The sequence below is a fragment of the Nelumbo nucifera genome, chromosome 8 (genome assembly GCF_055504915.1).
Source record: "Nelumbo nucifera cultivar China Antique chromosome 8, China Antique-T2T, whole genome shotgun sequence".
Taxonomy (NCBI): domain Eukaryota; kingdom Viridiplantae; phylum Streptophyta; class Magnoliopsida; order Proteales; family Nelumbonaceae; genus Nelumbo; species Nelumbo nucifera.
In genome coordinates this window covers 32,193,169-32,215,009 of record NC_142656.1, presented here as the reverse complement: position 1 = coordinate 32,215,009, position 21,841 = coordinate 32,193,169, and the positions used below count along the sequence as shown (strand labels likewise).

The window sequence follows — 21,841 nt, the reverse complement described above, 5'->3', positions numbered from 1 at the left end:
ACACTTTTGGAAGCACACAAATCCCTTTGGTTTTCTTGCAAGGAACCATTCCCTCTTCACATGGTTGCCACGCATTTCTTCCTCTTTTCATATATCTTTATATGCTAAGAAATATAACAATTTTTTATCACTAGTAAGTGTTCACATGTTAAGCATGTGGCAATTCTAGATGATGATAATGATAGTAATAATGTATCCAAATTATGTGTTTTTTGTCTTTACATGTAACTACCTATATATATATATATATATTTGTTTTGTTATTAATCAAATGTAGATTGTAAAATTCAAATCTGATTACATAAACACCTCATCCAAATATGTGATAATCATATCAAGCTATGAAGTTTAAAATATCTTTAACAAGCTTACTTGCTTGACTAGACTCTTCTTTTGTAATGTTTTATCTTTTTGGTGTATCATTTTTATGTTCATTTATAAAAAATATATATATATATATATATATAAGATTTAAATAAAGGTAATTGAATGAGGTGAAAAGTAATAGTTCAATTTGTCTATAATTATAGATGTGTTCAATTTTGTCTATAATTCTTTTGTATTTTCTATGTATGAAAATAATTTTAATATGCCACACTTACTTTTTGTTTAATATGATAAACAAACAATACTAGTACAGTTTCCAATGCTATCAGGGACTGTTCCTGTAAGGTTATTCCCCCTCACATCACTGTAACGAGAAAATAGATATTTAAGCTTAAACATTTAGAACTATAATGGATAATAAGAACATTGTTTGGTGGTACAGACTACAAAGCATACTCACAAATACCAAAGGCCAGTCAATTGGCACATATCAGGGGATAATGTTCCAGTCAACGAGTTGCCTCGCAACCCCCTGCAAAAAAGAATTATGATGTTGGAGAATCAATTGACCAAGGAAAAAGTGAAAGATAAAACGTCATCAAATCACAAAAAAGAAATATGGGTCGGAGACTTGGATGAAACAAATGGGCACAGATATTGCAGAACTTCGTTCCATCAGATTAACCTAGGTATTTCGCCTGTAAGCTGGTTCTGGGCAAGATCCCTAAGAAAACAGGTTACAAGTTTATAAGATAATAGTGTGTTAGGTCATCAAACCTGAAAAAGGCACCAATTTAGAATTAGACACAATACACTAAAGATAAGGTTAACTCACAGAGTTTTGAGATTTGGAACCTGAGACAAAGTTGAAGATATTGGGCCCAACTGATTATTCTTCAAAATCCTACATTGATAGATTCATGATGATGCATATTCTCGCAAAAAGGACTCTATTTCATTTAGAACTGCATATCCTCGGGAGCAAGCAGTATAACTTACAAATCTTTAAGCTGTTTGAGTTTGGAGATTGAAAAGGGTATACAAGCGTAAAGAGAATTACTGGACAAGTCCCTGATCACAAGAGAAGAGCCCACATGGTCGTCAATCTTCTCAAATTACATTCCCATTGAATTAAAACTCGGAAGAGATGGTCAATCTGATTTGAGGCGAGAAATTACAGAGTTTTAAGAGAAACACAGTTGCCAATCTCATCTGTGATCTGCCTAGTTAATCTATTTCCTTTCAAGTCTCTGCCCATAAAGAAATAAAAGAAGCTAATATACATGCAAAAAAAAGTGAGTGAGGTTAGGAAGATAAGAGGGGGCAAAAAACGTACAAGGTCCACAAAATCTTCAGGTCTCCAATAGAGGGTGAAATCTCCCCACCCATATTCAAATTCGACAGATTCCTGTGCAAGGACCACCGCACTAGTCCTTGCATACTTTTCGGGTAAAGCCAATATTTCTGCATAGGAAGAGAGGCAGAGAAGAAGAAGAAGAAGAAGGAGAAGGGAGTTGATGGAGCAGAAGAGAGAGGACAAGAAAGTGGGAACACTGAGGAAGAGAAAAAAATGAAAATCATAGAAGATGACGGGAGAGAGAAATAGAAACAAGAATGAAAAGTAGACACGTGTGATATATGCAAAATAGAGGGAGAGAAGTGGTGAGAGGATAGAGACACTTGTCTCATGCAACATGGAGAAGTTTTAATTTACAGAAACGAACAGTATTAAATAGTAAGATTCCGTCGTGTATAAGTTGGCATGTGTGAGGTTCTCATGAAACTCATTCCAACTACAGTAAGATTCTATTTGGCGAAAGGGGATACCACCCCTTTTAATTTAATATATATATATACATATATATATATAAGATTATACATGTGCCTAAATGCTTGTTTTGCAAAATTTATGTATTTTTTTCATTTTATTATGTTTATATTTTATTAATTTTTATTATTTATTTATGACATTAAAGCTTAACACATTTGACCCAAAAGTTGAATTATTGATCTTTTCCGAATAGTAAAATAATTCCATTACTGGTAAGTTCTAAAATATGTATTTTATTTTCATTACCAATAAAAATGGTTTTTGTTTATTACACTTTTTTTAATTTGATTAATAAAAAAATTTATTACCTGACTATATTAATAAAAAAAATTCTATATTTATTTTTATTTTAAAAATTTTATTACTTGACTATGACTTTATAGGTTGTTCAATTTGATATTCAGATGGTTAAATTGCTTAACCACCACTTAGATAAAAAATGATTTTGTTTTTGAATTAGTTTTAAAATATATGAGTTAATGTTGTTAAAAATATTGGCATAGATCTAATTAGTAGCATTTATTAGTGAAAAATAACTTAAATATAGGATTTAATAAGAGAAAATAGAAATTAATACTATAAGACTTAATGAGAGGGGATTAAACGAGGTGGAAAGTAATAATTGAAGTTACATTTTCAACCCTTACAATTAGAGATGGGTAAATGCACAAATATGAGCATTTTAGTAGCCATTAAAACTATAATAAAATGACTTTTATACCATTTTTCAAATAAAGAAATAGAGGATAATTTTAATCAAAAAAAAACTTTCACTTTGCATCCACACTTTATATATAGTATAGATAATTTTAATGTTGGAGCTTATTAATCCTCTATTGGGTAACTGAGTATGGCTTCATTTGAGACCATGTAGTATATCTTGCACTCAATTATATCAAGTCATAAAAGGATGAAAACAAATTAAGTACATTTTGAGCTTGATGTCTTTTTTTTTTTCTTCTTTGGTGGAAAATCTTCCTTTGTAGATGGTTCTTGATGTTTTCATTTTATCATTTGAAATATCATTTTCTTTGGGGAGTCTTGAAGTGTCTTCACTGCATCATAAGAATCAATTGCACTTTCTTGCTTCATCAATATAGTTTTTCTTCATCTTATTAAGGTTAAATGAGGATCGCTAGTTGTCCTTCCTTGCTTCTTGTAAATAATTTCTTTAGCATCTTTGTTAAGGTTAATTGAGGATAATTTCACTATAGATACACACTTTCCAAACCATTAGTACCCTCAATAAGTTTAACATATAGGGTCAACATGACCATCCATAGCTCTGATTTAGTTTTTTAATAAGGTAGGCATGTAATAAAGTTTGAGTTGTATTTGTATGTTTCCCTTATAGAGGCATTATATTGCATTTTATCTGCTCTTCGTATTATTACTGCATATATCTGATTACCTAGTAGTTTCTAGCTAATTGTTGGTGAGTATTCTACATTGTTAAACCTTTATTATTGAACTATGAGACCATTTGTTTAATATAATAAATTATAATATTTAAAGATGTGTCCAATTTTTTTTTAACAAAAAAATTTTAATTTTTATTTATTGTTAAACTTTTATTATTTAACTATGAGACCATTGGTTGATCAACTTGATGCAAATGGTTGAATTGCTTACCCTGCCACGAAGACCAAAGATTGATTTACTTTTCATGTTGATTTTGAAGTTTTATATTATTCAAAATATTGGATATAGATTTAATTGGTAGAATTTATTGGTGAGAACAAAAATTCTTAAAATAAAATCTCTAAAGAGAAAGAGAATGAGACTTAACACTTTGATGAGAAGGAATTGAATGAAATGAAAAGTAATAGTATTTTAAATCACATTTCTTTCCCACATAATTAGCCAACCGCCAATGCAGGGTCTGGAGAAGGACAAATGTATGCAGCGTTACCCCTACACCTACAAAGAGGTTGTTTCTAAGACTTGGACCCTGGTCACCCAGGAGGTCACAATGGAGCAACCTAATTGTTGTGCCAAGGCCCACACACTTTTGCCCACAGAGTTAGAGAGAACATAATTCGTAAATAGTGGTGTTTTAGTCTAGAAAAATCCACAATGCTCATCTATTTAGTGTACCTTAAATATAAGATTTAATGAGAGGGGATGCGAATTAACTTAATGAAAGGGAATAGAATGAATTTAATAAATTAGTGATTTAAATTAGGTTTTTTGTCCTCATAAGAATAATGGACCAAATTCTAAAAATAGGGGTATTTTAGTCTAAAATGTCTAGAATCAATATCTTATTTACACTTTTTTATAGTAGTATTGATAGACTTAATGATAGGTAATTGAATGAGGTGAGAAGTAGTAGTTCAAAATTACATTTTCTACACCGCCAATTAGAGAGGGACCAAATTCAAACTAAGGGTATTTTAGTCATAAAGAAAAGTTTCACAAACTCATTGATATTTTTAATATTTTAATATAATATATAGTATGAATGTAACAAAAAGATAAAGAAAGGCACCACCATATGAAGATCTTCTCTTTATAGAGGTATCACGTATTGGTAATTGGAAGAATGCATCTTTTGAAACCATTGTATAACCCTTTCTTGCGTAATGTTTATTATGGTCTTGATGTTGCTTTGGTGCAGGTTCCACTGTGGCGCCTGATGATAAATCCTATATGCTGACATGGCACTTGCCATGTAGACTATAGCACTTTGGTACCTCTATAGGGACTACCAAACTGTTATGTTGGGTGATGAAAGGTCATTCTACTCTTATGTGTTTTGGAATTGGGCTTTTGCCCAGATTTAACCAATAGGCCTAGGCTCAGCGTTAAGCCAAATCCAGGTCTTTGGGCTCCAATGATCCTGGGGGTCTATGGAGGCCCAAGAATGTTTGCCGGGCTTGTAATAGAAAATGGTCTATGTGGTGGGCCTTTTGGGCTAACATGTTACATTCATTAGTCAATCAATAGCAAGGCCAACAACAAATTAACAGGTTTAGGTCTTATTTTAAAATTAACTTTTTGAAAAGTGTGATTCAATAGGGGCCTAAAAGGGTAAATTAGGGGTAATTCCAAGAAAGCCTGGAGAGAGAGAAGTGGGTCAAATAAGGGTTGGATTTTCATTCCCAGATAGGGAAAATTGGAAATGAAAGGGTTGAGGTTGCACCTTTAGAGAGAAAATTGCCCTAAAAGATTTCATTATTAGAACGTTGGAAGGTGGTATCAAAGGGTTCAACTACGGGGATTGATCTGGGTATCGTTTTAGTCTAGTGTAGGTAAACTTGGGGTTCTAACTTAAAAGGATTGGTATTCTATTCTTTGGGCTGTATTTGATATGATAGAAAATAAAAGAGAAACAATTATGTTGAGGGGGAGAGTTCGCTCAGTTTATTTGCAGTGCGAATTTTATTTGCACCGTGTAAATGCATGGGATTGCAAATTGGCTGACTGTAAACCCTGATTTAATTTTGCTTCAAATTTGATTTTGTCTTGTTTGTTTGTATGAAGAAGAATGGGAAGTACAATGATGTGGTCTCCACCTTACATTGAAAGAAATGGAGATAGGAAGAGGGTCATCTGTTTCATAGTGAGGTAAGAATGGTCCCTATTTTATATAAGAGAGAATTGAGGTAAAAGGAAAGTGGTGCAAATTTTGCATCATTAAGAAAAACAAATTTTACCTTGTTAATCTCAAAAATAAACAAATAGATCGATACTTGGAGTTAAAAGCTAGGCAGTCGGCACCATGCTTTATAGTCATATAGATGGTAAAACATATTTAGCTATTTACAATACGTACATGATTAACTCAAGTTCACACACATGCACAGATATGTAAAAAAATGCTTTTACTTTTTCTATTCTTTTTTGTTTTTGTTTCATGAGACTATACCATGGTTTTTAAAACCGGGCTAGATGGTCGGACTGGAAAAATCGGAAATCGGTTAGATGATTGGTTTTGTTTTATATCAGAATCGTTATTTCTCGAAAAACTATCGATTTGGTCCATAAACTGTTGACCCGGGCGATTAAACTATTCGAACTGTCCAACGGTTTTAGCCGTTTTATATTTTTTTTTTGTCAAAAGGGACCATCCGTTCGATCAAAACACCATAAAGCAACATTGCATATGCATGATACTACCAAGTGAAAACCAATATACCTTATAGAACTTGGCAATATTACACTTGTAAATGCTTGACACATGTATGTTATATATTAACATGATTTGCATACATGCAATGACCTCCAGTGCTAACAAATTCATTCAGGAGACATACACCTTAATAATTTCCACCAGCTGATTTCCTGAAAACAGTGTATACTTTTCTAAATGTTCAAAATAAAATATTTTTAAATCGAAATCAATTTGGATGAATTGGACAGATAAATAAGACATATATTCAATTGTAGCAGTCCAGACTTATTGTATTTATTGAATTGGATTGAACTTAGTCATCATTAATGGATTTATATTAGATTGGGCCAGATTGAATCAATATATATAGATTCATTGATAAAAGATAAGAAAACATGTGTTAATGGACCAGGTTGGAATTGGAGTAAATCTGAATTAAAACCAATTTGAACAGATTGGATGGTCTAAACATTGAATTGGAGTTGTCCAAAATGATAGAAAGTATTCTTCGGATTGAACTGGATCTGGTCCATTTTTAATGGACTCATACTAGACTAGATTGGATTGGACCAAGTTTGTTCTAATTGACACCGGCCCCTATTTATAAGTGGAGATTCCTTCATATGCAAGACCTAGACCTGGAATATGCATGGCTTCAACTTGTGAGTTGCTGTCAAATGTTACTTGCTGCAACAGGTGTTAATGGACCAGGTTGGAATTGCAACAAATCTCATGAATTGAATCCAATTTTAACAAATTGGATGGTCCGGACATTGACTTGGACTTGTCCAAAATGGTTCAAAATATTCATTGGATTAGATTGGATCTGATCCATTTGTAATGGACTCACATTGGACTGAATTGGTTAGACCAAATCTGGTCCAAATGACACCCTTATATGTAAATGGAGATTTCATTCATATGCAAGACCTGGAATATGGGGCTCCAAGCTTCCAATATTTTTGAGTTGCTGTCAAATGTTACTCGGTGCAAAGCATCCTGAATTTGCACAAAACAAAGAATGTTATATTAAGGGTTTAGTAGCTGTAGCAAAACAACGCTCCAATTCCCTACAACAATATATATATATATATATATATATAGGTTTTGCCTTCTTCACCTTTATGCTATGTTTAATTTGAAGGAAAAAGTAGGAAAAGGTAGGGAAATCTTTACATATCTTATATAAATTCCTTTCCCTACTTTTCTTTCAAACCAAACATAGCCTTAAAGAATCAAAGATAACAAGTTCAAGTATTAAATACGAATTCAACTAATAAATACCATTAATTCCGGTGGAAGAAAATCCCACATTACAGCCCCTAAGAAACAAGGACAATCTTTAACAAATTGTCCTCATGGATCAGCCCAACATCAATAATAGTATTCAGTTCAGCAATTTTCCCATATACCTGAAAGTTGAAATGTTCAGCGAGATATTTTCTTTTTGATAATAAAAAGAAAAAAATCAATAAGAAAATGAGTGTAAAATACAACCCTGCCATAGCAGATATTTTCTTTTGTATAAAAGGCTATGGGCTGAGATTGGATTACAAAGTTAGGCTTTGACATCAGGTTGGGCTAGGCCCAGAACCGAGGTCCAAGTCTGGGCATTGGAACTGGGTTGGTCCTACCCAGCCTAACATGAGTCTGCAACTACCGAAATTTGTCAAGACTGCTTCTATTTTCTGATACATTAGATTCTTGATCAGTCATTAGAGGTTATAATTTATTGTGTTTATGACAATGATTTTATTGCTTTCTACTCTTATCTGCTACTAGACTTGTGTGCAGCTGTTTTCTTTTTTTTTTCTTATCAAATTTTTATATCAGTAATACCCTTTATTTGATTCAATTGTACTAAAGATGCTCCTTTCCAACACCTTTTGTTGTGTGTACACTTCAAACATAGAATAGATAATTGCATTCTTTGAGGTAAAAGCCAAAATTGAGGGAATATTTAAAGTTGAAAAGTGATTTATCAATCAAAGCACCCCATTAATTTTGATGAATACCATCTGATTGATCACCTCTTATATGATACCGGTTGATTGGCTGTAAATTTTTCTAGCATCATAGTTGAACTATGAGATTAAAGTAGAGAACAGTGTTTTAAGAATTGGACCGAACTAAAAACTGGATTGCTCTATGGGACCAGGTTTTACCAATTAAGTGGGTGGTTTGCACATCCAACCCACCAGAGCCGTTACTTAACTAGGACCCCGACAGGCCACCGGTTTCCGGTTTTCATGGTCTGACCATCCAGTTCCAGCCAAGTCTTAAAACGCTGGTAGAGAATCCTATGTGGGTTAGCATATCTCATGGCACTTGAAAATCATATAAAGAATATAAACATTAAGAAGGGTTAGAATATCCCACGACACTCTAATATCATATGAAACATATAAAAAGCAAAATTAAGAAATAAATAAATAAATAACCATGAAGTGGATTCATATAATCCCCCTATAACTCCTTGCCACGTGGGTTAGCACATTCCATGGCACTCCGGTATTAGAAAATATAGACAAAAAATAAATAGATTAAACTAAGATAGTTGTCTCTTGCATCATTTTCCAGATTATCTAAGGGTTCGTTTGGTTCCTACAAACCAAACGGACCCTAAATGTCAAAAATCCCACATAGAACTCCTGTGAATATCAATCCTATAAATTCACATCAATGAATATAAATAATTAATACTAATAAGAGTAATTAAGTTGAATGAATACTCATTTCTCTAACTTAAATGAATTTACATTTCTCGGCTATGGTTTTACATCCAAATATCATAATAAGATTCCAATGAAATTACTACATATAATTATATAAATAAAATAATAAAATAAGAATGAAAATAATCTGCCTTAATCCGGTAGTCCCATCCCCCTTCTCAAATATGGTTAAACCAAGATGCTTATTGCCTGGCTGGGATTAGTCTCAATTGGGATGAAAGCTAGGTGGAAATAGCTGAACCCACAAAATAGAACCAAGAGATTTTAGGTACATTGATTGTTTGAAGGAGAGACAAATGACAAATCTTTCATCCTATCGTTGTGTAAGGGGATAGAGATCTAGGTATAATATCTTGATTTTATTATAGATTAATTGTGGCCGTGCACTCTGTATTGTAACAACAAGAAAACTCAAGGGGAGCCGTAGATTCTCCCATGTCAAATTCCACCGTGGATGCTTCTCCTTAGAAACAGTCCCTTAAGCTGTGTTTGGTTTGAAAGAAAAAGTAAGGAAAGGAAAGATAAGAAAATCAGAAAACCTATATAAACTTTGTAAAGGTTTTCTTACCTTTCCTAAGGCTATGTTTGGTTTGAAGGAAAAGGTAGGGAAAGCAAAGGAGTCTATACAAGATTTGTAAATGTGTCCTAACCTATACAAGCAAGAGAACCTATATATATATATATATAGGCAAGATTTTAGACTTTATCCCCTGGTGAGAGTGGTGGTTAAGCCATTCATTTACCAACTATTTATTTGGCTGAAAAAAAAAAAAATTCATCACACCACCATATTTAGCAGCATAGACACTGGAAGCATATTTTGTAGGATAATAGATCTCAGCAAATAAACACAAGATACCAAAAAAAAAAAAAAAATTTCTTTTCTCATCCCATCCCCTCTCATTCCACTGTTTCTCGGCAACCAAACAGATTATTAGAATAAGGTTTTTGATCTGATCTCTTATAACAATACACACCATCGTTAGCATATATGGAGGCATGTGTAAAGAGACTATTCAAAATAGGTAAAGAAATTTGAAAATCAAGCTTAGGAATCTATCTCTTGGGTTGAATAGAAAAGTAATTCATATAAAAGTTAAAAGTAATTGGTCGTTCTTGTGACCCATTCGGTGTAGATTGTTTGACTATTTAGCGATTATTTAGTTAGATTCACTTAGGCCCATTTATTAACAAACTATGTTAATTTAATTTATATTATTAGTATTATTATCAATTGTACTTACATTAACATAATATATATAGTATTTAAATTTAATAATTTAATTAGCTTACATCCATATATCAATTAGTTAGCTTAATTTAGATTATATATTAATTTAATTTCATATGTTAATCTAATTTATATTATAGTAATTAGACTTACATTAAACATACATGGATGATCAAATGGCCAAAATACATAGGCGAGTAGTAAATGGTGGGTTGGTAGACGTTGGATTAAAGAAGATAACGAACTTTCAAGGAAAATGGTGCAAGTGGAAAAGTGCTTAGAGGATTTTTATGTATGATTATGTTTTATTTATAAAAAATCAAAATAGAATTAAAATTGGCGAAAAAAAATGCTAATCTTGGATGAAATAGTAATATTTAAATCTCATATAAAAATAATGACATTACTAAAAAATTATTAATTAAAGAAATTTTAAAAATATTTAATTTCAAAATTAAATATTAACCTTAACATTTATAACTAGGATTTGAGTATAACTAATCAAGGTTCAAAATATCGATACGCCTGACACACCAGTAGGGGCGTATCGGGCGATATCAATAGTATTTTCATCCCCTTTTTTTATTTTTTTTTTAAAACCGGTTTAGGGGGCGGTTTAAGGCTCCTCCACCCCCTGAACCGGTCAGAACATGTAGGGGCATATCAGGAAGCCACCGGCATGATACGTATTGGCTGATACATATCGATACTTTGAACTAGCTTATAACTAATATAGTATTTCTGTTATTATTTATTTTGTGGTCAACTTACTTGTTGTTTTTATATTATTATTTTCTATTATTTCTCTTTCATTCTATTATAATTTTTCTCGCCTTTTTAACAAAAACTTAATATATATGACATTAAATTTAATTAATTGATAATTAATTTCCATTTTTATTTTTGTTAATGATTATGTTTCTTTTAATCCCTCCTATCACCATATTAGATATCGGATTTTCTTGTGCATCAAACAGGGACCTTTGATTCTAAATTTAAGACTAAGCAACAATAACCAAAAGCTACCTTAATGAATATTACCTCGTCTACGAAAAGCTTTGTAGGGCTGTAGGACCAATAAAGTGGTTTGGCCCAACAGAACGATACATATTTTTATTTTGTAGGATGGGAAGCCATTTAGGTTGCATTACGTATCATTGTTATTATTTCTACCAATGTTTTTAACCTATTATTGGTTTGGTCCAGATGGTTGAACTGTTTGAATTGTCATCAGAACATGTTTCCATGTGTGGTTTTCCTAAAACATAGATTTTGATCAAAATCATTGACTTAGTGAAAAATAATTTAATTCAGACAATTGAACCATTGACCTGTTGGATCCAGTCACTAGGTCACAAGTTACACACTAAAACTTGTGAACGTCATAATCTTGCACTTGATTGTCCAATCTAGATGATACTTATATTGATTTGATATAACTATTTAAGATATCTATGCATCTCAATCATCGAAGTCATTTTTGGGCTTCAAAACCCAAATTTTAACATATATAATGCATATATAACCACTGACGACCTAACCTGTGACCCAAAGACAAAAACAGTTCAGCCTCTATGTCGGATTTTAAAACATAGGTTTCTATGTGAAACATTTTGAGTTGATAAATATGTGCATATCTTAAAAAATATATGTGCCATTTCTTGCGTCGAGAAGGAGAAGTCTAATCATTCTAGATTAAGTGACTCTCGTATGTGATAAGACAATATATATCTCTCACCAATCTTTATTAATCAATCCAAAACATGTATTTAGGTAAAAAGCAATGATACCAAACACAACCTTAATGGATTTAGCCATGGCAAGTAATAGAGCCCACACCACAAACTCCGATTCTAAAGAGCACTTCCACTATAGATTGGAAACACAGACGTGTTTGAAGGAATCTTAAATTTCACAAAATTATAGATTGGAAATACAGCCATGTGTCTGATTTTAATGCATTGGCTACAAGGAAAGGAAATAAGGTAACCAGAACTGCTGTCAGTAAAAGGTGTGTTAGCACACTAACAGCATGCATCCAGCCACACATAAGGAACTTATCCCTATGAATATAAGTATGGGGAGATATTAATGTCATATGTTATTAACACACTTTTTTCGTGCAATCTATAGCTATGCTGCATTGGGAAACGAGACAAATATGTAGAATGTAAAACGGTTCATATATATTGCAAAGTTGGGTTAGTTTTGCATCGATAAATTCATCTTCTTACCAAACAAACTTTTAGTTGTAATAGATGCAAACATGAATTTCAATAAAGCATATGTTTTTTTTTTTTTTTTTTTTTTTATCAAAAGCCCTCTTGGATGCAAATTTTACTTCTTTTTTATTGATGTATTTTTACGTCTTATTATCAATATAATATTACCAAACACAGGTAAAAATGAACCAGAGTGCAAATTTACCCTGAACCGGGATTTACACTCCATTTGCATTGTTTCCAAACACAGCCATAGGGGTGGATGGGTGTTGTGCTTGTTATGCCCACAGTCGCAGACTATAGTGTCTTGCCATGCCAAGCTAGTGTCTTGGAAAGGGCCCCCTTCCCCCTTTCCAACCTAATTTTAATCTTAGGGGACCCCAAATAACTGAAATGCCCCTCCAACGACCATAAACATCTAGTTTGGGAGTATATTTTTGTATTTAGTCATTCAGCAACCCTAAATCCTTAAAGTTCTCCCTAACAATTATAAAGTATAAATAACTAGCTTGGGGATCGAGGGGATGATTTGCTAATTATTTTGATGTCTACAGTGACATTGGAGTCTTGTTTTAGTGCTAGTAAAAAAAATGTATTTGATGATAAGAGAGGTTAAATAACTGATGAAACTTTGGAAAAGTGTATGTATAAAAGATTAGTTACATGCCATGGAACACCAAAGGTCCAACTCATTTCTCATTTTCTCCAATTCCGTTATAAATTTTTATTAATTTTATTATACTATTTCATTCAAATCCCGTTGTTTTTCATTTTAATTTAGTTTTGTCATTCATATATGAATAATGGAATAAAATTTTAAGATTCTTGACTTGCTGTTTATCTTATTAAGTTTTATTTTTTTTTTTTAATTATTTCATTCTTTTTTCTTTCAAATTTCCCTCATAAAAAAGAAAAATTGTCTCACCATACCATACCGGCATAGCTCACAACAATAACTGTTATGTGCTGGCATGGCACGATCGAGATCGAGCCACGTGGGCGGCATGACAAAAGTGGGCCATGCCAACTTGGCACTGTCCACATTGCACCAGCTGAACAGATGCTGACATTGCCAACTGCCAAGTAGACATTGAAGAGGGATGGGCGAAATTGAAAGGAATCAAGTTAGACAAATCAAGCATAGGCCTTATAGGGTTCATCATGTGCACGGCGACTTACTGGTGGTTATCAGTGGTGCAATCGAAAATGGCAAAATTAAAGTGATGACAAATCAACTGGCAAAAGGAGGACATAACTGAAGAGGACAGAAGGTATGGACAGAGCAACCACCACTGAAGACTTCTAAGGAGAGGAGGAGGACGAGCCAGGGCAACCCTGTTCATCGCACAAGTTCTGTTTCCACGTCAAATGGAGCCTACACACATTAAGAGTAACAGAGGACAAAAGTGGTTAGTGTCGGCCCGTGTTTGTGTGTGTGTGTCTCATTTTCTTCTTTGTTACCCTCGCATTCATATGATTGGACTCCACAACCACATCCAACGTGTCCAAACTCCTACCACGATATTTTTATATTAAACTTTAAACCCTAAATCTAAATCTCTAAATTAATTCTAAGCCTTAAGTTTATCAATTATAGTGGCCAGTATTTTCAAAACCGGATTGAAAAAACCAAAAATTGGTTAGTTGATTGGTTCCGTTTCACCCCAAAATTATTTTTTTGGCCAAAAGTTATTGATTTAGTCAATGAATTGTTGATCTAGGTGGTTGAATCATCAATTCAAACAACAGTTTTTAGCTGTTTTTCTTTTTTCAATTTTTTATTTTTTATTTTTGTCAGATTGGATCGTCCATTCAAATTGGAGATCGAACTGTTCAATCTGAGAACCAATCCCAAAACGATTCCCTATCTGATCCAGTTTTGAAAACCTTGACAGTGGTTAAATTGGTACGATCTTTGACTCCTTGGAACCTGCTTTTGTTCAGTTGAATTTATAGTGGGGCTCATGTTACCTGAAACATTATCATTGGTCCTACAGTCAACTGAACAGTCAGCTAATCCTTGGTCCATTGTGTAGTCCTATGAATTCTAAATCCAGACCCTAAAATTAAGTAGTTGGTCGGACGTATTAACCTTTACTGTCCAACCAATTTGGACTGGTTCAATTCAATGTCTGGACCGTCTAATCTGTTTAAGTTCATTTTAATTAAAATTGGTTTCAACCCAAATCTGATCTATTGACACGTATATTGTTATCTTATATCAATGAACCAGATATTGGCTTAATCCAACTCAATTCAATATAAATTTGTTATGAACGGATCAGGTCCAGTCCAATCGAATAAATATTTTGGACCAGATTGGTCCAATCCAAACGAGTTTGTGAGATTCATGGATACCTCGCTCCACAAGCAAGATGGGCTCTACCATGTCTGTATAGGAAATCCAAGAGGATTTTGTGGACGGGCTTGAAAAGTTAATCCAGGCTGGGCACATTCAACCAGGAAAGAACTATAGCCAGAGCCTGGATTGGCCTAGAAATCCAAACAGGTAACAAGGCCTGAGCCTGGCCCAAAAGCCCTTTGGGATGGGCTTAGGCTCGGCTAAATTACGTAGGGCTCAAAAGACCCTTTGACAAGACTAAATTGATGCTTCATTCAAAGATGGTAATAACGATATAATTCTCTTAAACCTTATTTCTACTAAACCCTAATTGACCAAAAATATCTCTATTTTCTCCAAATGAAATCAGACATAGTTTTTCTTTTTTAATTCTTGATTCATTTTACTAACATGAATGTCTTTCTTCATCTTTTGTCCAATAAATCAAGAAAAGATAAAAAAGAAACCTATACTATTTTATTTGAATATTAAATCCAACCAAAAATATGCAAGAACCTATTATAACAACTGAGAGGACTTTAATATTATATGTAGAAAATTAATCCAATCATAAATTATTCAAACAAATAAAAAAAGTAGTTTGGGATTTAAAAATTTTTAAAGAGCTGAATGAAAATCTTTTATGGAATCAATTGAAGAATATAGTTCTAATGGAGGGGGTATTTGTCACAGTAAAAGTTCAGAGGGTTCTTGTCACAAATGAAAGTCTGGGGTATTTGTCACTGACCCAATTATTAATTATCCAAATCAATGGTTTAAAAAAAAATCTAGACCAGATGCTAAATAGAACCAAATAAGTTATCAGTTTTCACGTTAAACGGTTCAACCATCTGAGTCAACAACAGTTCTAAAACCAAATTCCAGCTTAAAAATCACAAAACTGGGAAAGGAGAGGCCAGCTGGGCCAGTGTACAAGATTCAAGAGGGCCCATTAACAAATCCACGGGGAGAATTTAAAATTGCATCTACTCCATGTCCACGGGTTTGTTTGAATTAGGCTTCTGATTGTACCCCACCATGTGTTCCATCTTTTGAACTCAAAAGACTTTATATTGAATTGGGCATTTCTTTGGTCACGAGAGGTAATGAATGAACCATATTACAGTAAGGGTGGCCACTAACCAGATGGGTGTCTTTACTCTGTAGAGCCCTTATACTTCACACAAGGTGCCACCCTACTACTCTCCTAGATTGGCCGTACTAGAAAATCAGGCCTTATTCTAGATCCCAATTCTTTAATATGACCCAATTTAAATATTGGGGTTTTATCCTATTAACATGTCTCGGTAAGGGTGTTAACAGTATTCGAAAATCTGATTTCAAATTCGAGATTTGATATAATTGAATTGAATTCAGATAATTGGAATATTTAATCAGTCAAATTCAGATATCCTATTCATACTGATAGTTAATTAGATTCAAATTCGAATATAACCTGATCCAATTCAATAAATATTTGAATTCGACCGATTATTTATTTCTTATATATAATATATAAAATATTTAAATATCTTATATAATATATATATATATGATAATTAAATTACATAAATAATTTATATACTTTATATAAATAAAATATGTATTTTATATATTTATTGATTACCTAAAATAATTAATTAATCGAATTTGAATTAGAATTGAATATTCGGATATTTAATCGGATTCGAATTCGATTTATTTACACCCCTATGTCTCAGCGACAATAGATGTAAGATGCACTCTAGGGTAGGGAAGCCCTGTTTGGATTTTACAAGCGTTCCGTTTCAGTAGTGGGCTCTGCTTCTCATGCAATTCGTTTCAGCTGTTTTTTGAAATACACAAACTGGATGCAAACTGATTGCACGTTTAAAAGTAATTTAGCTTAATATTATAATATATTTATAAAGACAATTGTGTGACATATCAAAAAATAGTCAACTTTTACAAATTTTAATAATCATTATAAAACATTTTTTTTTGAGAAACACCTTTGCCAAATATAATTTTCTTGCCGATTCTGTTTATTTGCTTACGTGGCATGCATGACACATCAGAAGAAATAGAATGGTCATAAAACGCACCAGTGCCAAACATATACTAAATTCAAACTTATTATAAAAAAAAAAAAAAACTGCAACCTAATAATGGAAGTGCAAGAAAAAAGTGTAGGAGGTCTGAGAGCCTGAATCTAATGTTTGCCCCACTTTGTAAAAGACTGTAACCAATCACAATTGAACCAATCAATGTTCTAACTAGGCCTCATGTGTATGGAACAGGGGTATTTACTTGTAATTGGTTATGTAGATTTTTACAGTGAGTGGAGATCTAGAGTCTCTAAAATAGAGCTGTAATTGGTATTATTTTTATTTTGAATTTAAATTGGAATTCAATCTAATCAAGGCAAATTGCATTTGAACCATTTATAATTGGATTGAATTGATCTACCCCAATCCTTTTTAAGCTTATAAAGGAAAATTTCATCAATAAGTTATTTTTCATGTTTTCAAACATTAAATATTTTTTTGGTTTATGTTATCAACAATATGTATTTTGATCATTTAAATTTAATTTATTAATCCTATTCAACAAAATGTAATGGCTACGGCAAGCGCTGATAACCTCAAACCAAGTGGGCCACATGGCGAGCAATGGGATCTACTCAAGAACCACCTTATGACCTTGGATGAGGGCCACCACAAGAGACACCACATGTCCTGAAAAGTAAGGAACATCATAGCATTTCCCACAAGTATTTAAGGGCACTCCACACTAGGTATTTCTCTCTTTTACTTTCACCTTTAGCTCTTTTAAGCTCTTCATCTCTACTTGACTTCACCTCGGCCTAACTGACCTCTCCCCTACTTATTGACTCAAGGACCGAAGTTCTCCTCCTCATGAAACCTCCTCAAGGATTTTGACTTTGGCTTTTGTAGGTCGTTGGACTCTTATTAGTTCGTCTTGCAAAGCTTGTTCATTGTGGCTAACCCACCTTAGTTTATACAAAGTCAAATTAACATTGTAAATGTGAACTGGCATAAAAAACATCTGGTTTCTTTCCTTACTCCTTTTGTCAACCTACAAAAATGTCTCCAAGAACATTTTCAACCACTTTCAATCACTCCAACACTCATTCCCATTCCTAGAGATCTCATCCTAGACATGTCTCTCTGCCCCATGACTTTCAAAAACCAGCCTATGACCTAGGAGCAATTTAACTCACTACTGCAACAAGTTGAAGACCTCATCGCCCTATTGTAGGCTTCGAGACAATGCATCCCTCCACCACCGACTCCTCTCACTGACAACTAACACCATGTGAGTGAAGTACCCCCTCAAGTTGATTCTCACTTAGAGAACCCCAAAGGACACAAAGAGGACCCAAAATGCCTCAGAAGTCCAACTCCAATGCCCAGAACTAAGCCCAAAACACTCACTCTTAAAGCGTTTAGCATTTAGGAGTGCGAATTCCTGCTAAGGAGCACCTAGGACCTCAAGGCAAGTAATGCTAATAGCAGCATTAGCATTACTCTCACACTGAGTCCAACTCAGTGAAAGGCCGGCGTATTCCTCCAAAACCTACAAAGCTAGTGGACATCGATAGTGGAAAACAAGACACGTGCGAGCGACTGAAAGAGATTGAGAGAAGCCATCTCAACCATTAAGTACCCATTAGAGAAGCTTGGGTTGTAAAAAAACCCCATCTTCGTATAGGACATCATGGATGAGCTCCCCCTATTAAATTCAGGCCGCCACAATTTGAGAAGTATGACGGCACCACTGACCCCATGGACCATTTGGAGGGGTTCAAGGCTACTAGCTTGAGCCTCGGATGTGTTAATGTGCAAAGCGTTCATCTCCACCTTAAAGGGAGCAACTCGGCAATGATACTCCACCCAACCTCCTAGGTCAATCACTAGTTGGAGCAAGTTCAAGGATTCTTTTTAGTGTTGTTCATTAGTAGCCGACAACACTATAAAACGACTACCAACCATAGAAACTAAGACAACGAGAAGGTGAGTCCCTCTGAGAGTTCTTATCTATATTTAACATTTAGTCTATATAGGTCCAAAACTTGGACCAATCCGTGAAAATGGCCATCCTAATGCATGGCATGTGAACCTCTCATTTTGTTTTTTCTCTTCAAAAATTAGCCCCTTAAGATATGACCGAGCTCCTCTCCTAAGCACAAAAGTATATGAATGTTGAAGAAGCGTTGTCCCATTGTAAAGAGGCCAAGGAAGTGTAGCGTGACCTAAAACGCAAAGAGCAAGATGACCACTCCGGTCGTGCTGGGAAGAGGTTAGATCGGTATCAAGATTGTAGATTGAGGAATCTCCCACCGACCTTTAGGAACTTCACAACACTCAACACGCTGCAAATCGAGATCCCAATGTAGATCCGTGACCAACTTCATCAGGTGGCCAAAGATGTTGAAGTCCCAGGCTAAACAAGAGGACAAAGGACAAGTATTGTGAGTTTCACAAAGACCATAGACGCAACATGGAGGACTATAGGACCTTTGCAACCACATTGAAGACTTCATCAAATGAGGTTACCTCAGCACATATGTTGTTAACTATCAGGCACCTTGCAAGAGCAACCTAGGCTACGTTGATGTGCCCGATGATCGAGACCTCTTCCTATTGGAGTCATTGTAGTCATCTCTAGAGGAATGACAATAGGAGGGGAGAGCTCCTTGACCTGGAAGGCCTATGCTTAGTTGAATCAAGTAGAAAACCGAACCCCTAAGAAGATGAAGATAGAGGTCCCTATCACGTTCACTAAAGGGTCCAAATGTCTCATTACAACATATTGGTGATATCAATTATCATAGCCAACTATGAGGTGCATCGAGTCCTTGTCAACATTGGAAGCTCGACTGTCATTATCTTTAATGATGCCTTCCAAAAAATGAAGATCTAACATGACCGACTACAACTGATCAACACCCTATGGTTGGGTTCTCTAGTAATGCACTAACACCAGAGTGAAAGATCACCATACTATTAGGGATGGGCTGCACAAGACCACCGTACTAGTAGAGATCCAAGTGGCCAAGGTCTAGTCACCTTACAATGTCATCCTCAATTGCCCAACGTTGAATGCCCTTTGTGCATCGGTGTCAACATACATAACACTTGGTAATGAAGTTTCCTACCAAGCACGACATTGCCATTAAGGGAGAGGCATCCTCTAGGGAAGCTCTTGCTACAAACAAATTAGACCTCTAGGATAACTCTGATTCATAGTGCAATGAGCCTATCGAGGGTTTGATTCAAGTACCCCTATTTGATAGTGGCTCAGAGAAATCAATCCAAGTGGGTTCCCTACTTAAGGACAATCTCTATAATAACATTGTTTGGTTTTTAAAGGCTAACACCAACATCTTTAAATGGTCTGTTGTAGACAAGGTTCAAAGTATCAGAAACATAATGTGTGTCGAAGAGGCAATTTTAAAAGACGTATTGAGATACGTTTTGGATATATTGGATAAAAAATATTGAAATTAAGATAAAAAATATATGCTTATAAAAATGTTATAAAAGAATACATTTATATATTTTAAATTCATTATAATCTAATACATAATTTATTTTATATATTGCATCATTCTTTCCTGGAGCACATGACTAATCAAAAACGAACTTTGAAATTAGCTAAAAAGAGAGTTTAATTAAGAATTAAAATACATATTAACATGCCACACACTTAGGGTACGACATAGTGGTGAACTTTTAGTTATTACAAGTTAATAATGACTAGGTGTGTCATGTCAAATTCAAATTCAAATTTTAGTATTTAACTTGCCTTTAATGGTGTGTCATTAAATGTGATAATTAATTAAGAGCCATAAAAATTAAATTTGAATTTAAAAAGTTACTAAATTTGAGTCGATACATACAACGTAATGAATGGTATCGTGCTTATATTGATCGATACAAACCCAAAGCAATCCGATACATGCTTGTTTTGGACCAATACTAATAAAAATAAACAAATCATATAGACTTTGTATGTTCCGTATCGGATCCTCGTTGAAAAATAATGTATCAGTCAATACGGACCAATATGTTGCAAAATTTCAAACCTTGGATGTGGATATACCTGAGATCGACCCCCAAGTCATAACCCATTCACTCAACATTGATCCACATTACCAACCTATGTGACAAAGAAGTGGAGCTTTGCCCTGGAGTAGTGGTAGATAATAAATGAGGAGGTTAACAAATCCGCACTAGTTGGCCAATGTAGTGATGGTGAGGAAAGCCAATGAAAGTAGTAGAGGACTTTTATTGACTTCATTGACCTCAACAAGGCTTGCCCTAAAAGACAACTTCCCTCTATCAAGGACAGACCAACTCATCGATGCCACCTCAGGCCACGAGCTACTAAACTTTATGGACACCTTCTTAGACTATAACTAGATCTGGATGCACCCCTCAGGTTAGGAGAAGACTGCCTTCATCACCGATCGAAGATATTATAAGGTCATGCCCTTCAGCCTAAAGAATGCTAGTGTTACTTATCAAAGACTAGTGAAAAGGACCTTTAAGGACCGCATTGGTTGAAATGTAGAGGCATATGTTGATGATATGTTGGTGAAGAGCTTGAAGGCCAAATATCACTTGGACAACCTAGAAGAGGTCTTCAGCCTCCTTTTGTAGTACTAGATAAAGTTTAATCTGACAAAGCCCTCTCCTCAAACCTTTAGGTTGTATTTAGTTGCAATGCAAATTTATTTTCACCAGCACAAATGCATAAGAGTGCAAATGTAAAAATTGAGAATTCTTGTTTAATTTTGTTTTGGATTTTACTTTATTCTGTTTCATGTCTTAATTTACTTCATTTGTACTACAACCAAACAAAATAAGCTAAAACTTCAAACAAAAATAGGTTAGAATTTACGCTCAAATCATTTGCACTGCCATGGTTTTGCATCAATGCAAATTTATTTACATGTAACCAAACACAACCTTAAGGACATACAATGCCTCACAAGTTGGGTCACTGCACTCAATAGGTTGATGTCTAAG

The 21,841-nt window shown here is 34.2% G+C and overlaps 1 long non-coding RNA gene across 1 annotated transcript; it reads right to left on the bottom strand.

Moving 5' to 3' along the window:
• Positions 1 to 450: 450 nt before the first annotated feature.
• On the bottom strand, positions 451 to 1,826 carry LOC148789827 (uncharacterized). Its single transcript, XR_016079212.1, has 5 exons — positions 1,664 to 1,826; positions 1,327 to 1,398; positions 1,163 to 1,231; positions 959 to 1,051; positions 451 to 859 (listed from the first exon to the last, which is right to left on the bottom strand). It is a non-coding gene; the product is annotated as an uncharacterized LOC148789827 (long non-coding RNA).
• Positions 1,827 to 21,841: the final 20,015 nt, after the last annotated feature.